Source organism: Neopsephotus bourkii, unplaced genomic scaffold (assembly GCF_033783945.1).
Source record: "Neopsephotus bourkii isolate Nb327-2 ecotype Australia unplaced genomic scaffold, CSIRO-AGI_Nbou_v1 NB_745, whole genome shotgun sequence".
Classification (NCBI taxonomy): domain Eukaryota; kingdom Metazoa; phylum Chordata; class Aves; order Psittaciformes; family Psittacidae; genus Neopsephotus; species Neopsephotus bourkii.
The window spans coordinates 403,434-429,034 of record NW_026901243.1 but is presented as its reverse complement, the minus strand read 5'-3'; the positions used below and the strand labels follow the sequence as shown (position 1 = coordinate 429,034).

General features: G+C 44.6%; 1 protein-coding gene across 1 annotated transcript in view; it reads right to left on the bottom strand.

Moving 5' to 3' along the window:
* WNT3A (Wnt family member 3A) overlaps positions 1 to 25,601 on the bottom strand; it is a 91,855-nt gene that overhangs the window by 16,113 nt on the left and 50,141 nt on the right. The window lies entirely within an intron of this gene.

Sequence of the window (25,601 nt, the reverse complement as noted above, 5' to 3'; positions counted from 1 at the left end):
CTTACACTGCGGGGCCATCCTAGTGGCTCATTTCCCTTTTGATTACTGTGGTTGGAGTTCTATTTACAGGTTAGACATCACTGGGGTTGCAGGGGAGGAAGGCATTGTTCAAGGAAAGAAGGTGATGAGGAATTAGTGAAATGAGCTTTGAGAGTTTTGGAAGCCCAGTCTTTGTCTCAGGTGAGGCTGAATTTTGTTTTCAACTGCAGTATAAAGAGGACTACTCAGCCACTATCAGCTCAATGTGATCTCCTCCTTGACTCCATTGGGAGAGAAACCTTACCAAGAAGTGGGAAGAGAGCCATGCTGTTTTTTGTGGATAGGGTCACCCATAAACACGTCCATGATGAAAGCTAAACCAGAAGGGCTTGAATGAAACACCATGTTGTACAAGTTTGAATGAAAAAGAAGGATGCCATATAAAACTAATGTCAAATGCTCCTCATCATGGGTGCAGGAGCTGAAGCACTGATGGTATGAAAGTCAGTGACTGTGTAAGTCAGTACGCATCCTTATTTGCAACTGCACTGAAGCCAAGGCTGGAGGAAGGTCTCAGTTCTGAAGTGTAGCTTTCAGAGCTACCTTGGGCCAAAGCCTCAACAGTTGTTAAGAAGATGGTGACCCCCAGGAGAAGTGGGCTTTTTTAGGCTCACACTGACAGCCTTGCAGGCACAGCTACTTTCTGAATAGCAGAAGTGAAATCCAATGGGACTGATGAGTCAGAGCTCACAGAAGCTGTAACAAACATCGCTATTGGATTATACTAACATGAACGGCATTGCCTGCTGGCCCTGAAATCTGTGTGTAGGATAAGTAAGGACCACCTGAAGCAACACAGTCTTGCTTATCCCACATACCAGCAGAAGATATTCCAGTCCATCAGCCCAGGTGGCCTCTGCACTAAACTTGACAAACAGCAGATCCCTCAAAGCCAAAAAACAAGGGTTCAGGACATGGGGATGATGTCCTCCATTTTGTGATGCAATTTGCACTAATGGGGGCTTAGTGACAGGACAAGGAGCAATGGTTTAAACTAAAAAAAGGTAGATTTAGACTAGATGTAAGACAGAAACTTTTTACAGTGAGTGTGGTGAGACAGTAGCACAGGTTGCCCAGAGAGGTGGTAGATGCCCCATCCCTGACAGGGTTCAAGGCCTGGCTGGACAGGGCTCTGAGCAGCCTGGTCTAGTGGAAGATGTCCCTGCTCATTGCAGAGGAGTTGTAAGTAGATGACCTTTAGAAGTTCCTTCCAATCCAAACCATTCTATGGTTCTATGAAACGGTAGATCACATCTCAGAGCATGGGACATACTTCCCCCAGAGGGAAGGTGGGGAAAACCATTAAAAAGGCTTTTTTTGTTTGCTTTGTGATCACAAAGAAGCAAATCATTTGCCAATCAGAACTATTAAATATTGGCATGGCACCAGGTGAAGCCAGAGAACAGGGAACCCCTTGGCACATACCAGCTGACAGATCCATCATGCTGCAGAGACACTGCCCAAGTGCTGGAGAGGAACAAGCATTGTTCCCATTGTAGAGGAGGAGAAAGAGGAGGATCACAAAGGTGTCATGGCTGCTGTGAGGATGACATTGCTTGTGGGGAAAATACTGGGAATGTTGAAAACCAAATATTGGCTCTGGCAGCCTTGGAGGCAGATGAGCTTCAGTTTCACCACATTCCTCTCAATTGTAGCAATAGAGGATCCCATATCAGATAAACCAACTGAAAGGTTTTTACATAAGCTCTCTGGCTCAGCCTCAAGCTTCCTTCAGCTCCTCTAAGGAGAGGCCCCTGCTTCCATTGCTCGTATTTCCCCTGACCCATCCTCACCAACCTCATCATGTTGGTCATCTGCAGCATCTCCTGGCCTGGCATCAAAGATTCCTTAATTAATCCCTTACCCCTTACAGGGGGATCATTATACCACATTTGTTATTCAGTGATGAGCCTCCTATCCATTAGGAAAGACGGAGGGGTGAAAGTTGTGGCACTAAGTCCATTCCTCAAAGATCAGTCTGTAAGACCACAAGTGTCAGTGTAGATTTACACACTGCTCTGAATTATTTGGAGCCAATATAACCATGAGATCCAAAGGTCTGCTGCCATTGTTTGGTGTGCAGACTTGTCTCAGATCCCCTAGTTTTTAGCAGCATTTCCCAAGTGGGTTAATTTTTATGTCTGGGGAAGCCTGCTTTGCAAAAAAAAGCAGTCCTTGGGACTTCAGGTAATCAAGGCTTTCAGGTTTAACCCTGAAATGGACTAGGGGTGGCTCCAAGAGCAAGCTTTGCAGCACCCACACTGCAGCAACTGATGCTAGCCAGTACCTGCCCCGTGGATCCACACTGGGGTCTGTGTGATGCCTCAATCTGTGCCCTTCTTTACAGAAAGCCATACCAACTCCATGCCCGGCTGATTCTTCACTGTTTCTCATCAAAATCCAGCTCCGGGGTTTGTTTGACTTTTTTATCCTTTTAAAAATCAAGCCCCTAAATGCAAAGACTTATGCAAATGCAAAGCATAATAACAAGAAGCTAACCACACTTTTGCATATCTTAAAGGAAAGGTTAGGTTTGGGTCCCATCTGTGTTTTGAGCGAAGTTCTGATTGAGTTGTTGTTTCCTCTGAACCAGCATGCTAGTGTCAACATATCCCTGGGAAGATGAAAGGCCCTAAAAAGACATTTGATCAGATTAGCTGTGATTCAGATCATTGGAGGGAAATTATTAAATGGGCAATTCCTGCCAGGGAACATGGAGGTGATACAGATAAGAGGAAATGTTGGATTGAAGGAGGTTGGATTAACAGAGTTTGTAAAATCCTGAAGGCCAAGTTTCCCTGAAACATCTGAATGATTTCATTTATTTTTTTTTCCCCACTTTTTTTCTGCTGGTTGCTTATGGTTATTGTTGCACCCAGCACAGCAGAGTTGCAACCTCCAGAGTGGTGCTCGCAATTCCAAACCTTTCAGGCTCTACTTGAAACAGGTAGAGCCAGATTGTCAGACACTGGAGCAGCCTGGGAGCCTTGTGCATGGTGCTGGGACTGGGGCCTGTGCTCCCTGCTGCCCTCAGAGCCCTCCTGTGAGCTGAGGGTGGGTCAAGGGCTGGAATGTTCTTGCTAATTACCTACTGTCAAAATAACCCCAGGTGATCGCAGGTAACCAGACCCCCAAGATAGGCAAATCATCAGGAAGGTCTGGTATCAGTAACCCAAGTCTGATACCTGCAAAGCAAAGGTCCCTCTATCTCTCTCTCTATCACCCTATCTCTCTGTCGATCTAATCATTACCGTGTATGGTTACCTACCCTGCTTAATGCATGCACGTTTTATCAGTCTTTCTGTTGGCTTGGTCATGTGTGAAACACTGGGCGTCAGATCCCCCCTCCCACCATCCTGTAGATGCCTTCTTTTGAATATTTCATAGCCATCTTGAATCCTGAAACAGTATGGTCCTCTCAGTTCTTTGAATCGCCACAAATTGCCCCCAACCTCTCTTCTCCCCAATGGCCTGATGTCCCTGGAAGGCTCTAGACAAAAGGAAACTGTGTGCCAATTGGGGCTTATTATCAGAGATAGAGCATGTTCATTGTAGCAGGACCAAGTCCTTAATGAAAGGGGAAGGTAGAAAAGGAGGGGGAAGGACTGGGATGAAATTCTCTGGGGTGTGCTCCAGGTTAAATGATCATTGGGGTCCCTTCTATCTTTGAAAAAAAAAGGCAAGGGAAAAAAAAAAGGCAAACCCCAAAGACTGCTATGCAAAATAGCCCCGCTGGTCAATAGCATACAGGGAAGGGGGAAAAAAAGAATATAATTGTATTCTGTTATCAGAAGCAACATGGTCGAACAAAAGGATCGCCTTCGCCCACCTGAGAATGGAATGTGAGGCTCCATTTCGCTGCTCTGATCGTATTTGACAGCCCCCCTCGAGACTGCCTGGTTGGTATGGCAAATCGTCCTTATTACCTGCTGGGGTGAATGAATCCCCCTTTGTGCTGGCACTGTCACGCTGCATTAGGTTGACAATGGCCCGAGATATTTTATATGAAATTTGCCCTCACTTGTGATTAGCCAGCACCAACTAAGTCATAGCAACCTAGAACTATGCATTGGCCGGGCCCCGCTGTCGGCCGAAAGGGAAATCCCTATTCAAATGGTTTAATAAAACAATCTAAAGGGCGTGTGAATCCTGAAAAGCATTTTCACTTTTCTCTTTAGCTTAATCTCATGGTCGCTGGGATATTGTGCTCTGAGCAGACCCCAGCAGGGTGTGGGCTAAGGTCCCCCATCAACTTCTTTTACAGCCTCCTTTTCTGCGAGTTAATGATATACCGGTGTGATTGCCTCCCGCAGCAAGAAGAAACACGCATTTGATGAAAAGGATGGACCTCCTAACACATCCTAAATGGCAACAATTTCTCATCCAAAGGTCACAGGTCATAACCTGGATTTTGAATCACCACCCAGCTCTTTTTCAAAGCCTTGCTAAAGCTGGGGGATTCTGCAAGACCGTTTTACACAGACATGCACACAGACACAGACACTGCGTTACCTCCAGAGGTACTTGCTCTGCTTGAGTCCTGAGTTTAGCGTTTGGAAACAACTGGATTTTCCCCTGGTTTTGGGCTACAGTTTGCTGCCTTTTTCATCCTCTCAACCCCAGGTTGTGACACAGGGAAATGAACAAGACAGAGGTGGGCAATGCAGAGATGCTCAGAGTCTCTGTAAGGCACCTCCTGAGCATCCCCAGAGTGTGACCCAGAGCTCAGTAGCACTGGGGTAGAAGCAATACCCTTAGTTGCTTTAGCAGCTGGCTGTTCATCCGTGCTCCCCATCCCAACCATCACCTCCAGCAAGGCTTTGAGGTCTCAAAACTCTCCCTACTCACTTGCAGGTATGGAAAAGCTCTCCCAGTGCTGACCCCTTGACAAAAAAAGATCTCCCATGCATGAGCGAGATGCAGCTACAGAGATTCAGCTATGGAATGGGATGGAAGGAAGGAGAAGCTCAGGGCTCCTTTTTTGCATTTTTACTCCTCTTCCTCACGCAGGCTGGGAAGTAAAGGAAGACAGCAGCAGTGGGTCCGGAGTCTCTGAAAGAGTATCTGAAAGCTGGGTGCTCCTCTTAACTTTTACCCAAACAGATGAACACTTTACGTCTGAAAAATGAGGCTGGAAATCCCCAGGGAAAACAGCTCCCTCATGAACCTTCCGTAGCCGAGCTTCCAAGCACACACAAAAGGTGAGGGGGGAAGCAGGACAGGAACCTGTTTTCATCTCCCCACTTTTCTTCCCTCTTCTTTATTTCCCCCCACCTTTCCCATTCTGAACCCTTGGGCTGGCTGGGTCTTCCTCTGTTGGTTGTATGTCAATATTCTCCCTAAACTTTTTCCCACCAGAATCCAGCAAGAACAGCATGGTTGCAGGGAGCATGCACAATGAAAGCAGCACAGGGTCTTGCTAGGGACCCTTTGAGCTTTTGAAATCAATGTTAGCCTCCCTTAAAAGGTGTTCGTATGAGCTGTGGTATGTTTCCACTGCAGCTCTCCATGTAATTGTAAGCTATCTGGGGCAAGGAGTGATTTTGTTATTATGTGCTTGTACAGTATTTAGCACAATGGGGCCCTGATCTCTGCTTGGGGCCTCAGAGTCTACTGTAATACAAATAATTAACCATAATAGAGCTGGGAAAATATCTTAATAAAACCATGGAATCAATTTGAAGCAATTAAGCAATTTTTTGGCTTGCAGAAGTTTTTGCTTTACAGGCTTGATTTAGAGAAGGGAGGGGGTTTTGGGTGCTGGGGGAGCTGCAGGGAGCTGCCCATCCTCCTGCAGCAGGCTTTGGCAATCTTTTTTCTTTCCTGTGGGTTTCAGTTTCACCGGTTGAGGAGGCAGAAAAGTTTTATGCCATTCCCAAAGCATTAAAGCCACTTTTTATAAATAGCTTATAAGAGGAAGCATGGTTTAGAGGCTGGATATTTGGTTCCTGAGGGAGAAGGGGCTCCATCCTAAACAGCATTACTTTCTAGCAGCTCATCTGCTCTACCTGTGCCCCAGTTGCCCACCTGTGAAATGGAGAACAATCATTATCTTCTTGCTTTCTAATCCCAAGCACTTAAGGACGCAGCTATCTGTGAAAGCATTGGGGATTGCAGATCTGTTTAGACAGAGAAGAATAAGAAAACTGCAAAGCCCCGGACACAGACTGAATGATTTACAAGCAATTATAAGTCAGCAGATAAGCTCTGGATGACAGATATTCTGATTAGTTGAAGCTCTAATTTGCAAGTGGAGAAGAGAGCCAAATATTGAACACTTGTCTAAAGTTGTATTCAGTTCTGTACTTGTCCGAAAAGGAGAGAGTGCATGTGAGGACACTACAGCAACAAGCACATCTTCTAAGGTTGGGCAAACCAATAAATTTATTGGCTAATCCAATCAAAATAGTGACCTCAAGGACTGAACTACATCACTCTTTTCTGAGGAAATAGCTGTACCCTCTATCAACACGTCTGCTGGCCAAGTGGATTCAGACCCCAAACTTTGTCTGAATAGACCTTTCTTGGCCAAGCATTTGCAGCAGCTCTTAAGACCAACAGTTATGTTTTAAGAGGCCTTCCATTCAGTCTTTGAGTCCTAGAAAGACACAATCAGACTGATCACAGCAGAAAAAGTGAAAAAAATAAAGATATCCCTCCATACACGTATCATTGTTCACTGACAGTATGTCTAAAACAAGTCTGTGAACTGGTTATCAGCCTGATGTTGGTCCCAGGCATGAAGAAATTAGTCCTAGTATTTAAAAGCTGGAGACATGGATCTGCACCACAATTCTTTCATAGTAGTCCTCATCTTCTACTTCATATATGTCCTAATAATGGCTCATTTAGCTTCCACAGAGAGCTAGCCTGTCATCCTGCTGGACTGAAAATGTCATCAGTTTGATTTGGGAAGCTGGGCAAAAACATGGAAGGTGAATATTTGGCTAGACACCTGGAAATCTCTCATACCCGGAATAAGACAAAGGGCTTGAGTTCTTGATAAATATAAGACCGCAGAAATGAGATAAATGGAAGTTGTCCATCTGCTTCACTGTCAAAATGACAGACAGGGGTTAAAAAATAGTATCAGCAATGAAATAGCCATAATTTTTATCTATTTGTGATTTAAAACTGTGAAGCTCTCAGACACACAATGTCTACCCTGCTCCCACCACAGTCAATGGGCTACTTGTCATGGACAGCTGTCCACCCATGTGTCTGTGCCCAGGCTGGTGAAGCGAGTGACAAGCAGGTCTCATCCTGTGCTGTGGTCAAGTGCCGCATGCTCTTACTGCAAGGACAAGGAGCCAGCACAAGGAGAGAGCTGTCTTCGACTTGAACATCCAACCTGTGTTAGGAGAATGGTCTGCAGTTTCTGGTGCCCACCAGGAAGCTCCCAGACATGATAATTTCTGCTCCTCACTAAGTCCCACAGATTTTTGAACCACTGACCCCAAAACAATTTCAACATTGTGGATAGATATTGGCAAGACTTGGTTGTCCTGCTGCTATTTGGTCCCTCCTGTAATCGCAACAGCAGCATAATTGTTACAGCATGAGATAGCTACTTGACCTGAAAAAGAATAAATCCTGCTGTAGAAGGAAAGGGTACCAAACACCTACAGACAACTTTGTCAAGTAGTCATCATTCATACTCATAAGCCAATTTCATTAATCTTATGCTTACCTTATTTTGCCCAGTTTTATTAAGCTTGAATAATGCCCACCTACCTAATTACAGAGATGGAGTTTTCTCTCCCAGTCCCATGCCATAAACTCATCAGCCCTCATGGTGAGTGGAGCTGGAGGTGTGCAGAGATGCACTCTCTATGGAGATGATCTCTTCCAGTCTGAACTGCACATGGGTTTTGCCCTCCCAGGCAAGGAAAACAGTGGGCACCCAGAATGTGAATAACCTTCAGGCAGGAATTGGATTCTTTCTGAGGAGAGACAGGGGCTGTGAGTGAGTGGGAAGAAGAGGCAGGTACTGTGTGTTTTGATCCAGCTTCAATCTTTCTCTCTGGGTTCACCTGTTTTAAGTCAGATGACAACATTCCCTTTGATGAAGCATTCCCTTCCTCAGACTATATGTAATTAGGGTATTTTTGCTTCTTCTCTTTCACATTATGAAGCTTTTCCAGAGCATGACCAGTCTGATTGCAAGAAAACTTGTAATTCTGTCTTATATTTCTCAATTTTGCTGCTTTTAATTCACCAAAAGCCTGTTTGCTCTTATGTCAGTCCTGCCTTTGTATTTGGCAACTGGACATGATGTTATTCCTGATTTTGCATCTGTTGCTCTGCTACAGGTTCTTAAAGAGCATCCACACCCCATGGCTATGTGTGTATGCAGTGTAGAGTTGGTGGGAACGACTCATGGCTCCTTATCCAGCATATTAACTTGGAGAGAAGGAAAGGTGATGACCTGTTCTGCCTACACTGTCCTTGGTGACTTTCGTAGGAGCGGAAAGCATTTGCCAGACTGCTGGAGGAACCCAGTACCTGAAGGGTTTACTGACAGCACACATTGCTTTCATCCCTGCCTATCTTACAGCAACAAAATCAAAGCTACGTATCCTGCAGTCTCTTGAGACGGGAGCTGCTAAAGATTCCTCTCTTTCTGTTAAATGTAAGCTCCCTTGGTGGCAAAACTGCTGCTGCCCTGTGTGATGAGTGGGGACAGATGATATGTGAAGTGCAGGAAAAAAAAAAGAGAACAAACAAGAACCCTTAGGAAATGTCTTTGAAAATCAGTTACTGAATAAATCAGGCGAACTAAGAAATATAGCTTGACTACCTGCTGGAAAGCAAGGGACTTGATTCTCCTCTTTCTTTGGTGTAAATCAAAATAACTGTTATCTAATTCAGTGGAAGTGGCATAAAAGTGAACCCAGCATAATTAGGGGTGCATCTTGGCCTAGGAGTATTCTTTTTTCTTACAAAAAGCTTACTTTTTCTAATGAAAAACCTTCCTTTTTGTTATTTTGCATGAAACTGGCATTTAGATGAACTGGCAGGCTCAGCCCCTGCTCCAGAAAACCTTAAAATCATAGATACCAGACTTGGACCTCACACCCTTCTGCCCAAAGGCAGGATCCACTCTGCCTAAACTATCCCTGACAGATGTTTGTCTAACCTGTTCTTGAAAACCTCCCAGGTCGGAGCTCCCACCCCTTCCTCAGGCAATCTATCCTCATGCTTCACTACCCTTACCGTTAGACTGCTCTTCCTAAAGTCTAACCCCAGTTCCCCAGCTCTGATTGAAGTGGACGTGGAGGAGAGCTTGACAAATTAACCTGGGCAAACCAAAGGAGGATGTGCAAGGAAGAGAGGGAAATGAAGTAGTACTGTGAAGTTGCAAAGCTGGGAATAGAGCTCTGGTCCCTCGACTCCATCTGCGTAAGCAAGGGAGTTCTTACCTTAATCCCACAGGATACCTTACCTTTCTCCTGGCCTTTTTTAATACGCTCTCTCTTCTCACTCACTTCCACCTCTTGTTTTAATTTCCTTTGCCTTTCAGCATCTCACATGTAGCCTCAGAGGGCGAGGCTGTTGTAACATACACAGTCTCTGACTGATTCATCCCTTTGCTTATACGTGACTAACACTCATACTATATGTCTATAACTATTTTGACTGATGTACATTTAATATGCAAAAATTTAATTAAAGGATTATTCATAAAAAAATATCTGGGCCAATTTAGTATTTTTAAATACCCTAAGGGATTATTTCAATTAGGTGCTAAATGACAGAAAACATTGTCAGATTCCCTCTCCTCCCCCATCTCTAATCAAAGCAGCAGGTTTTCATATTGTAAAGAAAAAGCCACCAAAACCACAACAATATTTACAGGAATTTTCTCTGCAGGTGCAGAGATCAATCCTGAGAGAAGCTGAGAACTTCCAGCTTTTGGTGGAAACCAGTGGAAGTCACTCTGAGCCAAACTACGTACCCAGAGCCAGCTCCTTACCTAGTGGATCTGTGTTAATGCTCTGACTGGAGAATTTGCTGAATCTTTCTAATCAGCTCAGTCCTACAACCTTTAATCATGCAAACAGCTCACGCCTTCAGTGCAGTTCCAGACTTGCCAGCAAAAGGCTTGCAGGATGGAGTATGGCAAGAGGAACTGGGATTTGTGCTGGCACAACAAAGTTCTGATGGTTATGGGCCTGAAAATGCATCTCTCCAAATAGATGCTTCTCTCAGGTTAGCTGGGAGGAGTAAAATCTCTTGGGCTTGCATATTACATGGCCCAACAAGTCTCCAGTGGACAACGTCATTCAGGAGTTTAGCAGATATTAGTATTTCCTGCTTCCAGATAGGCAGGGACTAACAAAATGAAGGAGTCAGATGGAAATCATGGCCCAAAAAACCACAACAACCATCTCAGTTGTTTATCCTAAGAGGACCAACTTGATTTAGGTCTTGGGAAAAGGCTGGGATTAAATCACCCAGTCTTCAGTTCACCATTGTCCAGACCTGATTCACAACAGTGGTAAGAAAGTCCGGTCTCCAGCAATTTCAGGTACCTGTAATAGTGATTCAGTACAAAAATCTACCTAAGACAATTCCCTACAACAAGGCTGTGTGTGTTACATGCAGCGCACAGTGGGTGGTATAACAGTGAGGACACAAAAGCCTTGCATGACTGAGAACAGGGTGTCACACCAGTCAGTGCTGATGGTGGCCCTTGGCCTCCCTACTCCTCCCAGCCTCCTGGCATCTACCATGAGCCATGAAAACTTGTACTCCCTAACAATCTCAGTGCTTCCTATCGAGCTTGAGACTTTCAGCATGCAACAGCAAAGCCTCAAGAGCAGCAATGATGAAAATGTTCAGTCACCCACATCCCAAGTGGACACCTTCACCCCAAAACTAAAGCCATTCCGTGGATGACATCTGCCCACAGGTTTTTGAGACCTTTCCAAGGCTTTTCAAGACGTGTGAGAGCCTTGAAAGGCCTTACTGTCATGCCAGTGCAAACAAGCTGCAGACATCCCATATTTTTCCTCAGACTAAAGTGCCTATATCCTACCTACAGCATGGAAGTCACAGCTGCCATGCCAAAAGTGAGTCCAATGGAAATGCTGTGCATCACATGTATGGAGTCACCCCCAAACTCTCTAGCAGAAGGCTGTGTACGAGTCATGAGATTCATTCTTCAGGAAGATCTTCAAGCCCATTTATCCCAAGCCTTCATTTCAGGCATTTTTATGAGGTCGCTGCAAAGGCTCAGCCATTCATGTCTTCAGAGGGAGATAGTAGGTACCTGAAACACGTGTCAGTGCATGATTTACCTCCATGGAGCAGTAGCCTTGCACTGCACACACGGGAGCTGTTAGATATGCTAATATGTGAACACAGGCCTCATCTTGAAATCTTAAAAGGGGATTAGAGCAGATGAGTCCTCATTTTGTTTTCCAGCACAGCGGCAGAGACAAATCTGGTTACTCCTTTGCAGGGTGTTAAAGGGGGATTTCCTGGTGGGTGGGTCTCCTCAGTGGGGTATTATTGTATTGACAGTGGGGTGGGAAAGAGTGGATTAAGCAACTGGCAATGAGATATGGAGCCTTTGCATGTGTTAACAATGGATATAAGCTGGGGAGGGTGTAAAACTGTCAGTGGGCTACAGGAAATCAGGTTTGGTTCCTGGCTTATTCCTGGAGACCACACTGCTGCTCTTGAGCTGAGAAATTCATCTGTGGCTCCCATGCTGGGTAAGTCACTGGTGACCAGTGGGTAGGGTTCAGGTGTTGTGGACACTGCTGTGGACACTGTTGTGGAAGGCAGTCAGCCACCTGGAGCTGTTGAAGTTGGGTCACCCATACACTGCCCAATCCTACTCCCACAGTGGAGCAATGCCAGTACTGGGAAGAAATGTTATCTCCTGCCCATATGTCACTCCCAGGTTCCACCATCCTCTGGGGTTTCTTGAATATGTGCAATTTTTCTGCTATGTTTCTTGGCTATGGTGAAGATTTTGGCATGCTTTTGCTCTAATCTTTGTGTTTGGTCTTCTATTTTGGATAAACATAGGCACTGTGGGCATCACCATCGACTTTGGTGCTAATTTTAGGGAGTGGTGAAAGCCTACAGACAGTTCAGGAACTACCTGAGAGCACAGCTGAACAAAGCAAAGCTAAGAATGGATTTTCACTTCACTCTGGAGATGTCACCTCATTTAGAAGAGAGATTTTGGTGAGGAGCTGAAGGAATTCTTCAAATTTCAGGATCTGTGTTTATCCTTATTTTAATGCTAAATGCAACAGTCTCTGAAGCTCAAAGTCCTGTTGAGTAAATGCATTTGACTTAAGAAGCAAAATGCCCATGGTCTGCAGATTCCCACAGTCTCACAGAGCTGCTTAGAGATCAGGCAGAAAAATGAAGAGCTCCCAGATGATAAGCCCCACACAAAGATGAGTACTTCACCTAGGCTCGTTAACCTCAGCTGGCCAAGTTGAGATAAAACAGTTTTTAAGGCAGGGTAGTTTGTGTATTAGTTCAGGTGAGTAGCTTAAGTTCAAGGTAGGCTTGGATATTAACTCAGGTGAGTAGCTGAGTGGCTCCCCAGCAGCTCCTGAATCACATGTGGCTCTCCAGTGTTTTGCATATGGTTCTTTGGCTTGTGGCTGGTTAGCAGTAGGGCAATGCTGTGTGCGGACTATAATCCCAATATCACTGGCTTGAATTATTCTGGGATGTGGCTTGCTTGTCCAGGCCAGCTCCAGGGAGCCGCCATCATCATCTGAGGTCATTCTGGTACACCACTACCCCACACTTTCTGCTGTACGTCACATGTGGCTTATTAATTGAAGAAGATCCACCACACTGATGTTCATCCCAAACTGTCTGATCCCGATCAGTATCCAGCTTAGATCTTCGATTTTTTTAAACCAGGCTAAGTGCTTGGTTGTGCAGTCTAAAATAAGAACCCCACTCTTCTTCTGGCAGGGTTGATGGAACCAAAGGAAAGTTTAAACATCAGGAGGCACAAACCTCACAAAAGAAGGTGCAGCCTTGTATTACCAAACCAGCAGTTAACCTCAAGCCTCTGAAATATCAGAGCCAGCCCTAGCAAGAAAAGCCCAATATACTTCCAGCTTTTGGTCAACCACATTAGTGGTCAACCCCATAAAATAGGCAAATACGTGTAGTTAATAGTTCAGAGTTCTTGACGCAGTGACCTCACTGAGTTGCAACACTGGTGATTACAGCCTCTTTTCCAGTAAAACTGTAATGCTGATACATACGTTTTTTTAATTGCAACTATCCTACTCTGCAGACTTTAAATAACTATTATTTTGTAGCCAGCACTGCTGTATGAGGCTTGTGCCAGAACTGTAATTGTGAATATGGCTGGTAGGGAGGAGTATTGTCCATTTCTAAAGTATCTACATGAAAAGTCAGGTTAAACATGGAGATACATTTGGAATCCTTAAAAAAACCCTAAACCAACAAACAAACCCACGAAACAAAAACCTTTTTCATTTTTCCTTGTCTGTTCTTTTTGGAAAAAACACTGGCTTTAAGTCAGGTTGATTTAAAGATTTCAGGGAAGTCACAGTAGCCTTAACACGAATAAGCCTATGAATATGAATAACACTGATCGGACAGGAATATTCTGGAGGTTAGTGGTTGGCTTTGGTTGAAGTGAAGAGGTTTTAGAAAGAGTTTTTAACTCTTATGTTTGATTATTCTTACATATTGATTATTGATTGTTTGATATAGTTACTGAAGGCTTGGGACAAACAATGAAGACATTGAAATGAAAACTGAGATGGTGTTTTTCTGCTGGCTGAGAAGTTCAAAAGCTTCAGCGTCCTTCTGGCCTCTTGAGAACCATTACAAGAAGGCAAGACTCCATTGTTTTTCTCAGTGGAAGTATAGAGTATTTTATGGTAAAACATTTATATCTTCAAGTCTTTCCTGGTCCACAGGGATCAATGACATCATATAGGGATGTGTTTGGACCAGAGTTATAATTTGTAACGCTATAAACAGAATTTTACTAAACCTATTATTTGCCAGGGTTTTGCCTTCAGAGTCATGAAGTCATGTCTCATGTTCGCGTGCAAGTGATATGCACATTAACTTTTGACTGAGAAGACAGAGGAGCTACATACAGAGAATATCCTTCATTTCAGATGCTGGGCACAAATGATAACTCAATCATAAATCTCACCAGAGTACTGCTGAGCTGTTCGCAGACTGAACATCTAACACAAACTGGTTGTGCCCCACAGAACTCCCATCTACTTCTCTCAAGACACATGTATGTCTTCTAATTTATCTGTCAAGGAATCTATCTGAAATTCAGTTAGGAAAGCAGACTGAAAATGTTTTATGAACAGAAAACTCAACAGCACTAAAACACTTTTCCACATTTTGTTTCTTCTCTGAGAAGAACTTGTGCAATTCCTGTTGGATCATCTTCATGATGTGTTTATAATGGGAGAGAATAAGTCACAGATTTGGGGCCTATGTTACAACTCTTGTTTTATAGAGCTATAGGGCTGCTTTATGAATTTAGAGGGGTCTGTAGGAGACCACTGCTAACACTCCACTCTCAGTTAATCTGGATTTAGGCAGCCTGTCAGAAAGAAGGAGTTTGGAGATCATGTCATACCTAAGGCCAGTAATAAGGGCCAAACAAATTGATATTATGGGAAGTTCCTTTTTGTTTTCTTTTTAGGAGTTGAAAACCAGATGGAAAACATGAGAGTCTGAATCTTTCCATGTGATAGAAGACTGAGAAAAAAAAAAAAGATACTTTTGACTGTTGAAGTATGTTATGTTACTAATATCAGAATGTTTTGTTTGACAAGATAAAACCATTCAGCTTCAATAATAGAAAATGTTATTCAATAATATAGATAGTCTATTAAATATTAAAGGTACAGCAGTGTGCTGTTTTGATATTTTAATGATTTTCTATCTTGAAATAAGGCCATATTCAAAATAAAAAAAGTAAAATGGCTTCAATTACTCAAACTATTGGAAGTTTGCAAAACACAACAAGAAATCCATAGCTGTGCATTTTTGCCTTGAAATTTTGCCTGCAAAACATCTGATTTTTGATACAGCTGCCTTTTCTGGTGGAAAATTGGCCTAGAAAATAAATAAATACATTTTTGAGAAGGTATAATATCTCCTAGGCTGGATCTTGTGTGCCTAGCCTAAGGGGTCTCCAACTTTTTTATGGCTCCAGGTGAACAGAAATATCTCTTTATGCCCTCCCCACCCATTCACACTCCCACAACATCCCTGTGGCAACAGCTTCCCTGGGAAAGTAGCATGATTAGGAAAGGATAAACCATAATTATTAGCTATCATTTAATGTGATTTAGCACCTGGAAATAATGGAGAGGAAATTGTGCCAGATGCTTAGTCAACAAACTGCAGCCTACCAGGAAGTGTTCCATGAAGCATTAGTGCCCTGTCTATCAAACTTGAGAGAAACAGTCATAAGTAGGCCAATAAAACTACCTAAATTATGTTGCAAGAGCTGCAGGGCCCTACATATGACCTACTTTGGTATCACTCTCTTTGAAATATCCAGCTGTTTCTGTGGTGAAATCCGTGGGAAATGGAGATGCAGAAGGAGGACCTACTCCACTGTCTGCATGACTGCCAAAAGCAAAGCCAGCAACAAAACCTCCCTTTTAAACCTTGGTCCCCATCACTGGTCCAGGATGAGAAGCCAGACAAATAACGTGTATGCTTTGTAAACTGTTTCCCTCTGTTGGAATGGTAAGATGAGTCAAGATGAAATAAAAAGTGAAAGCCACTCTTTATTCCTTCACCCACAAGCTCTACCCACTCTTTGAGTTCCACCTCCAGCAATGTGGATGGCTGTGTGCTTCCCAGGATCTGGTGGGCTCTTTGCCCTTCTATCTGTGCTTTGCCATTAGATTTTAGGGTCACCTACAGCCAAAGCTTCCTAAGCCTCCCTGAGGCTCACCATGCTTCTAGTTCCTAAAGAAGCCCACCCAAACCAAACAAAAATGACACTTTCCTTCAGTGCATATCCATACTGTGACATATCTATAGCCCTCTTCTATGGGCCCATTTTACAATAATCTGCTGTACTCTCCAGAAGCATCTCAGTGCCCCATGGAAGCATGTTGAAGGTGAGCAGGAGATAGCATACCATGCACTCTCCTGCTTAATGTCTTGGAGTCCACTTTGCACAGTCCTCAGATGCCTCAGCTTCACATATCTCATGCTGTTCTTCCATAACATGCCCCTTCTGTGCAGCACCTTTACCTGCCCTGGAATGGTGGAAGTCCCTACCCTCTTCAGCTGGGTGCTGCTTGACATGAAGCTCTCTGATTCTGCAACTTTGCATCTCCAGAGACTTCTCAGTTCCCAAAAGCCTACTTTCCTCCTATTCCGGCTTTACCCTCACTGCTCAGTCTAAGTCAGCTGTGTCCTCATCATTCCTGAGAGCACATCATTCACATGCACAACAGAGAGACTCACGCAGTCATAACAATCCTTTTGAACCATTGTCTCTTCTGCAGGCTGATCCCTGCTTGTTTGTTAATCCTATGGTTCTTCCTGGATGACGAGTCCTTCCTTTGAAGGAGGTTCTCCCTGAAAAATGGGGATGAGGAAGCAAAGAATGGGTGAAGGTGGCCCATCAAGGCGCACACTTAGTCCTGCAGCAGACCTTAGACATCATGATAACCTGTCTCCTGTCAAGAACTGCTGTGACTGTCTGCTCTGCCTGCTTAGCAGGAAACAGCCCTGATCCCCTGCTGTGTAAGCCCATAGTGCAGAGAGAAGCATGCAGGGCATCTTTATATGCTCTGTTTTTATTATTGCTGCCCTGTTATATCTGCTCAGGGAGGAAATTCTCTGCTTGTTATACAGGAATCCAACCAGATGACCCCACAGCTCCTTCTGGCCTTAAAATTTCCACATCTATTCAGCATTGCCAGCTCACAACACATCTCACAGGAAAGAAAAGCCACATTCACAGGCTTGGATCTCTCTTTGTCAGAAGACTTTGCTTGTTTTGCCTGTTTGGTACATAGGAGTCTGGGCAGACACATGTCCAGCTCCTCAGCTAGCAAAACCCACCTTTGTGGATTTGAGGACACGGCACCTTGGCTTGGGACCAACACACCCCATAGTGGTGCTTAGCAGTGAAACTCGCCGTGTCCCCTTTCCCCCACAGCGCCTGGATGAGGGGCGACCAAGCCTCTGCCGTCTCCATTTCCCTCCCTGGCTTCCGTCCATGCATGTGTGTGTTTGTGCACCAAGGGCCCATTGAGGGCCGGGATTCTCTCGGGACAAAGGGATGCTAATCAGCTCCCTCTACTGTTCCCTTTTGTCTAGGACTAGCTCCCACGCTTGGACTTGGCACTCCGGGATGCGGCAGAGGGAGCTCCCTGTTGCAACCAACCTGGACCCAGTTGGGGAATGCAATGTACCCAGCAGGGAAGAGGGAGAACGGGGAGGGGGAAGGAAATAAATATATAACTCCGCACAGCCTGCTCCCAGCCAGCCCGTCACATTGTGCACTCTGCCCGAGGCAGAAGTTTCCAGTGCCTCCCACCTCCAGGAGAGACGCCACCGGTTTTGTAGCCACGGGCTGCCTTGTTCCTTCTCCCCTCCCTGATCCCTTGTCTAATGTTTTAGTCGCCAGAAAAAATCTCCATGTCAGGGTTGACAGATGAAGGTTTGTGCAGTGGGAGGTAGAGGGAGCACAGAAAGCAAACAGGATCAGCTCCTGGCATTGCTACCATTTCCTTTTCACCATCACTGCTCACCCAGGTTTGCAGCTCGCGCCTGGGTGTTGGCTGTTTACAGCTGTTTACATGGGCTGTCTCATCTCCAGAGAACTGAACAGATGCACAAGAGCCAGATCTTTATCCTGGGATCACTTTGCAGGTGGAGAGGTGATGAGGTCAGGGCCTCTGAATAAGAAATGCAGAAAATGCTTGAGCCCACCAAACCCAGGCCATGTGCAGACTCCATCTTCAATGGGGATGAAGGGGAAAATGTGATGTTAATTGTAGTCTTCTGGGTGCTATTCTAGCGTACCAGAGGGCTGCCTAGTTCTTGTCCTTGAACACCTCTAAAGCCACAAGAGGGTGAAGTGACCCCTTCTGATGGTGACCTGGCCCTACCAGCAGCTCCAACAGTAAGAGGTGCTCCTGCACCACCTCACTGGCATCCTGCTCCCAAAGGCTGAGGGACAAACATGTTGGCAAGTTTCCCCAGTGTCTCTGCTGCCGCTGCAATTTACCCCTCCTGCCAAGGCTCAGGGGAAGCTGCTAATCGCCCAGTACTGATGTGGGCGACAAACCAGAGATGTGGCTACAGTTCATCTACACATCCTCAAACTGCATTTGCCCCCACTCCTCCAATGCTGCTGCCTGTAGAGTTAGCTACATAAAAGCCAGTTCAGAAATGCTGCAACTGTCAATATGTTCTGTAGCTGTGGCCTGGAATGTGGAGTTATGCAGTGCAGTGATAGGCACTTAAAACTGTCGTAACCCCTGCAGTAATCCCCAGCTCCAAACTTGGTTTATACTGACATAAAACACAACTGAGGTTTCTGTCTTGAGCCAGGACCTGCCAGTCTATTTCTTAGCAGCACTGGCAAATCTCTGGCCTACAGTATTTATGCATCTTGACGGCTGAGTGGAGCTTGCATAGTCACATTTTCAATCCTGATCCTTCCAGTTTCCTTCCCCATAGTTACAGGGTAGAGTTTGTAGATCTCCGTTGTTGATACCAGGGCAGCTGCCCAAATTGCCATTAGCGGAGAGGTAGACGGGGTGTGGTTGGAAATCAGATCCTCTTGGGAAGAGTTTCATGAGAGAGCAGAGAGTACCTCCTACATGTAACTAACCTCCTGGATGGATCGGTATCTTGTGGCTTTCTACTCATGCCTTACTTTATTGCAGAAGTGGAGAAGTCTGATCTAGAAGCAGGGAAAGAGGGGGAAGAATTTGGCACAGAGACAACTGAGATGCCAGAATGCCATCAGGAAAATATGATGAGGTCTGCTAAACTTATTAATTTTAAATCATGCAAAACAGTACAAGATGGTATTATGCCTGAAACAGCAAAGGACTGCCTGTATTCAGTGGTCCAGGAGATCATTTCCAGAGCCATGCTCTTGCATTAGCAAAGTGGCCTCTCTAGCAGAGGCTAGATGTAAGGACTGCTTTCTAACAGGAGAAAGATGGGAAGTGGGAACTATTTGCCCTCAAAATGGGCCTCTAAGAAGTACACATGGAAGTCTGAGCCTGTAGCCCTAGGCTCCCTCTATAGTCAATGGAGAGAAATAAACATCTTGGTATGATTCATGTTATCCTGAGATAGGTGTCTAAGATAGGTCAGATGAATTGCTCTCTGGAGATGCTGATTGTTCTCCACTGACTGCAAAGGGAGCCTGGGGTGACTAGCTCAGACTTTAACATCTAACTTTGGTAGATGAGATCAGGCCTATCAGACAGCCTGTGGAGCAATATTGTTATGACAGAGCAAGGAAAAATATGGTGGAGACTTGCATCTTCCAGGTATTATAAATGAATATAAGGGTCTTGTTCTGTTCTTGCTAAACCTGGAGAAAAACTCACATATATTTCGTTAGGCACAAGATGAGCTTTCTTATCCACAGTAGTAACAGGGAAAAAAGAGTCAACCCATGACCACAGTTACATTTGGGCTTTCTTGAGAGAAATAAGATGTGGAACTTACCCACAAAAGGTCTAGAATCCAAAAATAAGCCTAGTTGCAAATATAACAGTGCCCAGCATCCCAGATGAAACTGGATGTGACCTGAATTCCACATCTGTCATGAGCCAGACAAATGCCTTCTCTGCCCTTCATGTAGTCCCTGGGAGCAGGAGTCTTCTCATCAAGAGCTGGTCTCCCTGGATTCCCTCAGTGATTGATGGGGAAATGTAGAAACTTCAGGGTGTGAATAATGTAAGCCTAACTGTCTAGAATGCATCGGATGAATCATGCCCCAGAGGACCACAGAATCAAATGGAACTCCCTTGAACTGTCTTGCTGCCTGATATAAAGGACCCAAACTTTTGCTGCTTTTCTGCAGGCCTCAATTTTTACTTTTTAAAAACCGTAAGTAACAAACAAAAAGCTCAGTTCTGGAAGAGCTATTCTGAATCTAGCAAAGGAAACTATAGTGGCTGGTCATCAACACCAGAGTAGTGTTGCATTAGATATGAAGAGACTTGTAAAAGGGAAGGTAGGTATATTGTCTGTCTCTTGGTGGTATGTCAAGGCAAGATGTCTTTTGGGAAGAGATATCACAGTCAAATCCAGATTTTGGTTTCATTCCAGAAGTCCTGAGGGGAAATTCTCCAGGCTGCATCATGCAAGAAGTCTGCTTGGATAATCTGACAGTCCTGGCAGGCTGCAAACATTCAGTGTATACTCTACTGTGGGAAGGAAACAGGCATTTGAAAACCAGAGATCTCATATCTCTACCAGTATAGCGCTATCGTTGCTGCCTCTTTCCGTTGTTGAGTGACCTTCAAGATTATCCTTTTCTGAAGGGCACTCTGCCATGTCTGTAAAACAGTGTCATCTGTGGGAACATTACGAGTGAAGACAATAGCAATTCCTTACGTTTCATGGTCTCCCTGAAGAAGATGACAGGGAGATACCACCTAGAAGACATCTACCGAATTGAATAATGAAGAAATCAAGTGGTCTTGAACAGTCTCTATTTCTTCCACGCTCATCCTGTTAACTTCACAAACAGAAGCCGTATCAAAAAGGACATCTCTTTGCTGGACAGGAACAGGGTTAATCCAGGGGAGCACGACACTGCACTGCTTTTGTGGCTCTCATCATTTGCCTTCTAACAGGGTCGAATGCCAGTAATTATTTCTGGAATGAATTTATGCCTCCACGCCTCTGCATCACCCATTAGGCTCTCATTTGTCCAGTGAGGAATTTGATATATATCCTCAGAAGGCACATCCGATGGGTGCAGACACTTGACAAAGCCACAGGATATGCGCTTACCCACCCCGGCTGGTTCAAACCCCTCACACGCCAGCAAACACCTCAATGTACAAAAAGGGATGGTGTGGCTTCCCAAGGTTGCATGAGTGTTAAACTCTAATGAACAAGCCGCGTCAGAGAAAGCTGAAAGAATCTGAGCCCTCCCCAACAAAGCATTTAATCCAGTTTGGCGTAACCTTTGACATTATTAGGGATCGCAGTGACCCTAATCCAATCAGATTGATTAACTAAAGCGGAGACCCCATAAGCTGACCCCCCTCTGGCCTCTGCTATTTAGTCCTGACCAAACAGTGGGAGAGACGTGCCGTATTTACACCACAATGGGTCTGTGCTGAGAACCTGTTTCATTACAGAGCGACTTAAACTCCCATTACTCCATCAATGTATCATTCTTCAATAGTTCATTAAAAGCTGCTCCTCCACAATAACTATTAACCATTTCTCAGTCCAGCTGGCAGGTTTAAAGCCCCAGCCAGTCTTTAGCAGAAGGAGGTGGGAGTGAGTGAAAGAAATAGATAGACAAGGGCTCTCTTTTTAAATTTAAACGAACTGGGGGCTTAGTTTTAGGTAATTTACTTTTATTGAATGGGGGGAGGAGAGGGAGGAAACTTTTATTTTGACTTAATTATGTACTGAGGTCCTTTAAAGAGACAGGGCCATGGTCAGCTTTTATTGTATTACTTCTCTTGAGATTGGTTCATATTACTGCCCAGAGGAGTTTCAAAGAGAACTTGCACAGCGTTGAGAGATTATAAGATGCACCACAACTTAAACACTAACAGTGTCTTCATCCACTATAGCTAAAAGCAGGGCAAAAGACACAATTCCCAATATATTGAACTAAAGTTTGAGATGGCAAACACCTATTGGGTTGCACCATTGATTTTCTGTTGTCAGTGGTGGCATATCCCTGTTGTTATATCCTCCATGGTTTTGTTTCCTGTATTTTTAAAGGCAACTCAAAAATATCCCTTGTCCTTGGGAAACTGAAAGATACAGCAACTGTCTCAAAAACTGCCAAACCTCTCAGGTAAGTGGGTAGGCATGGGCTGTGGCTAAGGTGAACACTTAATGTCTTGTGTCTATGGCACTGCTTCATACCACTATGATCCACTGCTTCACACAATACAGGCGAAGAAACAAATGAGAACATTTGTTTTTCCTGACTCTGAAAAGTTCAAGTGAGAGGTCCTTTCAGCTGTCTGGTAGTTGAGATTTGAACTTCTGGGAAACTAGATATTGTATGAACTGTAGCCTCTTCTCTGGAGTAAAGAAGGCTGTCTGCAGAGCTCATAGCAGCCTTGCAGTATCTGAAGGGGGCCTATAAAAATGCTGGAGATGGACTCTTCATTGGAGACTGCAGTGATAGGACAAAGAGTAATGGGTTAAAACTTGAACAGGGGAAGTTTAGATTGGCTATAAGGAAGAAATTCTGTACTGTGAGGGTGGTGAGGCGCTGGAATGGGTTGCCCAAGAAAGTTGTGAATGTTCCATCCCTGGTGGTGTTCCCAGGTTGGACAGAGCCTTGGGTGGCATGGTTTAGTGTGAGGTGTCCCTGCCCATGGCAGGGGGGTTGGAACTAGATGATCTTAAGGTCCTTTCCAACCCTAACTATTCTATGATTCTGTGATTCTATATGTGACCCGTCAACTGATAGGTAGGTTTCGGTAGAGGGAAAGAGAGCAGGTTCATTTCTTTTCTATATAGGCATTCTTCTTTGCTTTCCCAATAATCTAAGGTACTGAGACACCTATTTCCCAGTGCTTTGCAAGAAAAACCCAGTGTCACCTATCTGAATGCCTCTCCGTGGAGCTGCACAGCTGCTCGTATGTTCCCCGAGACCACAAAGGAGGAGAAAACCCCGTTTCCAACACCCCAGTAGCAATTTCACCTCCTGCTAATGCCTGAATCATTCCACATCATAGTAAAGAAAGTGACTCTCTTCCCTCTGAATGGGGAATGTTTATTCCTCAGCCAAGGACCTGCAAAACTCAGTAATCAAAGAGGTGGATGGGATGGGGGATTTCTCTTCTTCCTATGTCCTCAGTGATATATGAAAAACTAGAGGGACATAGGGCCAAGCCTGTCAAGTATTGCCTCAAAGCAGCAGCAGATCTGGATCACCATTCCCTTGTTGTCGAGCTCATGAATACCATTACTGTTAATATGATTAATTAGGCCTGGCTATGGAAATGCAAAAAAGATACATATATAAATAGACTTGTAGCAAAACCAAGTGGGATTTCTCTGCATAAACAGGCTGATGGGAAAAAAGAGTCCAATTTTAAAACAAGATATCAGAACATGGCTCTAAACAGGACCAGAGTCTGGTGACAGTTTGGCACTGCTGAATCACAGCTCAAGAATAGCCCTGAATTAGCAATGCCCCAGACAGTGGGGCAGCCTCAGTGAGATTTGGGCCTAAAAAGTATTTCCTGAAGGCATTAAAATCACTCCTTTTCAATGAAAGAATTGCAGATAATCGTGTAAAGCACAGGGGAGTTGCTTTAGTGACTACACTGGTTTGTGCTGTGGGAGGACAGGGTCCCTATTGACTCAGAGAAGAAGCTGCAGTTAAGTCACTTGAGTGAGTTAAAATCCAAGCTGCAAAATAAAGTTTTGCTTTCTTGATTCCTTTCCTTCCTTTTCTCCTTCTCTCGTTCTGGGTAGGAGCTCAAATATGCTCCTACCCTGGGGGATCTGCTGCACAAGAATGTGACTGAACTGTTTTTTTTTCACCCCCCTCCTGCTGTAGGTGAAGCAAAACTGAAGGGTGGTTTGATTCTCCCTCAAGGAACAACATTCTTCAGTTATGAAATCGTCCCAGCCTTCTTTCCCTTCCTGAACCTGACTACCGAAAACTGCAGTCTCAAGCATGGACAGACCCTTCATGTCGACACCATTGTGAGATAAAAGCATTGGGCAGCTTGCTGGACTGGGGTTCCTTCAGTGGGCAAGGAGGTGAGGATTGCTTTCCTCATGCACAGAAGATGTCAAGTGTGTAAACCAAGACCATCTGGGAGCATGAGGTGCTCCTTGTGTCCTTGAGGACATCTAGCCTTGTGATGAGGCAAAGGCATTGGGTTATCTGTTACACTTACTCCCTGTGCCTAGTCAACGATCTCGTGCAAGTCATGCTGGGCTTATGTGTATGGGGAAAATATCAGTTTGTCTCTGCTGGCTAATTCAACTGCTCTAGTCACCCATGAGTGATGCATCCAGAATGGGTGTTTTAATTGTATGCAAAACATTGTGGTATGATACTTTGAGATGGGCATAAGTGCGCCACACTAGATGCTCTTACAGGCATAATTATTTTGGGATGACCTCTCACCACTAAACCTGAATAGTGACACCAGCATTAATATAGTGCCTCAGCTCCACAGCTCTAACGGGGCTGAAAATGAGCTGAAACCACCCCTTCTCCTTCTGGGTGCATGTGAAACACCTCTTCTTGTTGGTGGAAGCCCTGCCATGATATAAATCAAGGCTCTGATCTCTCTTGGTTACCCTATTTTTAAAAATTTACGCACAACAAAGTGCCCAAATCTCTTCTGAGTAATGCAGCAGAGGAACAACAAATAAAACCCTTATCTCCAGATGGCAAGTACTGGAAGAACATGCCCTAAGGTGGGTGAGATCAGCTACATACACTAACTCAGGAGATTCCCTGAAGCTATCCCAGATCATGGGATTGTATAGAATCATAGAATGGTTTGGGTTGGAAGTGACCTTGAAGATCATCTACAAGGAGCCTTCAGATAGAGAGACAGAAAGAGAGAGAGAAAGAGAGAGAAAGAGAGAAAGAAAGAAAGTCAGGCAGGCAGGCAGGCAGCCAGGCTGGACTTCAAAAGCCATACTACAAGGGCAAAGAAAAATAAAACAGTTCTTATGGGCTAAAAAAGGTTCCTGCCAACTTACAGAGGGAAAGACAAGATACTCAGACTTAGCCAGGGTATATCAATGGGTGCTATGTCAGAATTAGTTGTCTGAATCAGCACTCTGTCTTAATTTGCCATGTTCATAACTAATGAAAGAAGAACCATTAATTGATGGTGATTTCTTCAGGCCTTTGATCTTCACTCTATCCCATTGTTATCAAAACTGATGTTATCTGATAAGTCCAGCTCCTAGGAACCACCCCCAACAGTCGATCATTTCCCCTCCATAATCATGGAGGGAGCTGAAAATGCAACATGAAATGCCATGGAGTCAGAAAAGGAACCAGATATCTAGCTTGACCACTGAAAACACAATAAACCTTTGCGTTCCTTCCAAGGGGCATAGGATCATAGGATAATTCGTGTTGAAAGGGACCCTGGGAGGTCTCTAGTCCAACCTCCTGCTCCAATCAGGGTCAGAGATGATGCCACTCTCTGTGCAGTGCCAAATGGGGCACTTCCCAGTTCTCTGGGTTACCTATACAATCCCAGTAGGGACTGAGTTAGAAATAGTGGTTACCTGTGACTGGATGTTTCCTGTACAATGGATTTGGTGGGTACACCCTTGTTGCATTTGGGAGGCACTCTTGTATTTTCTGT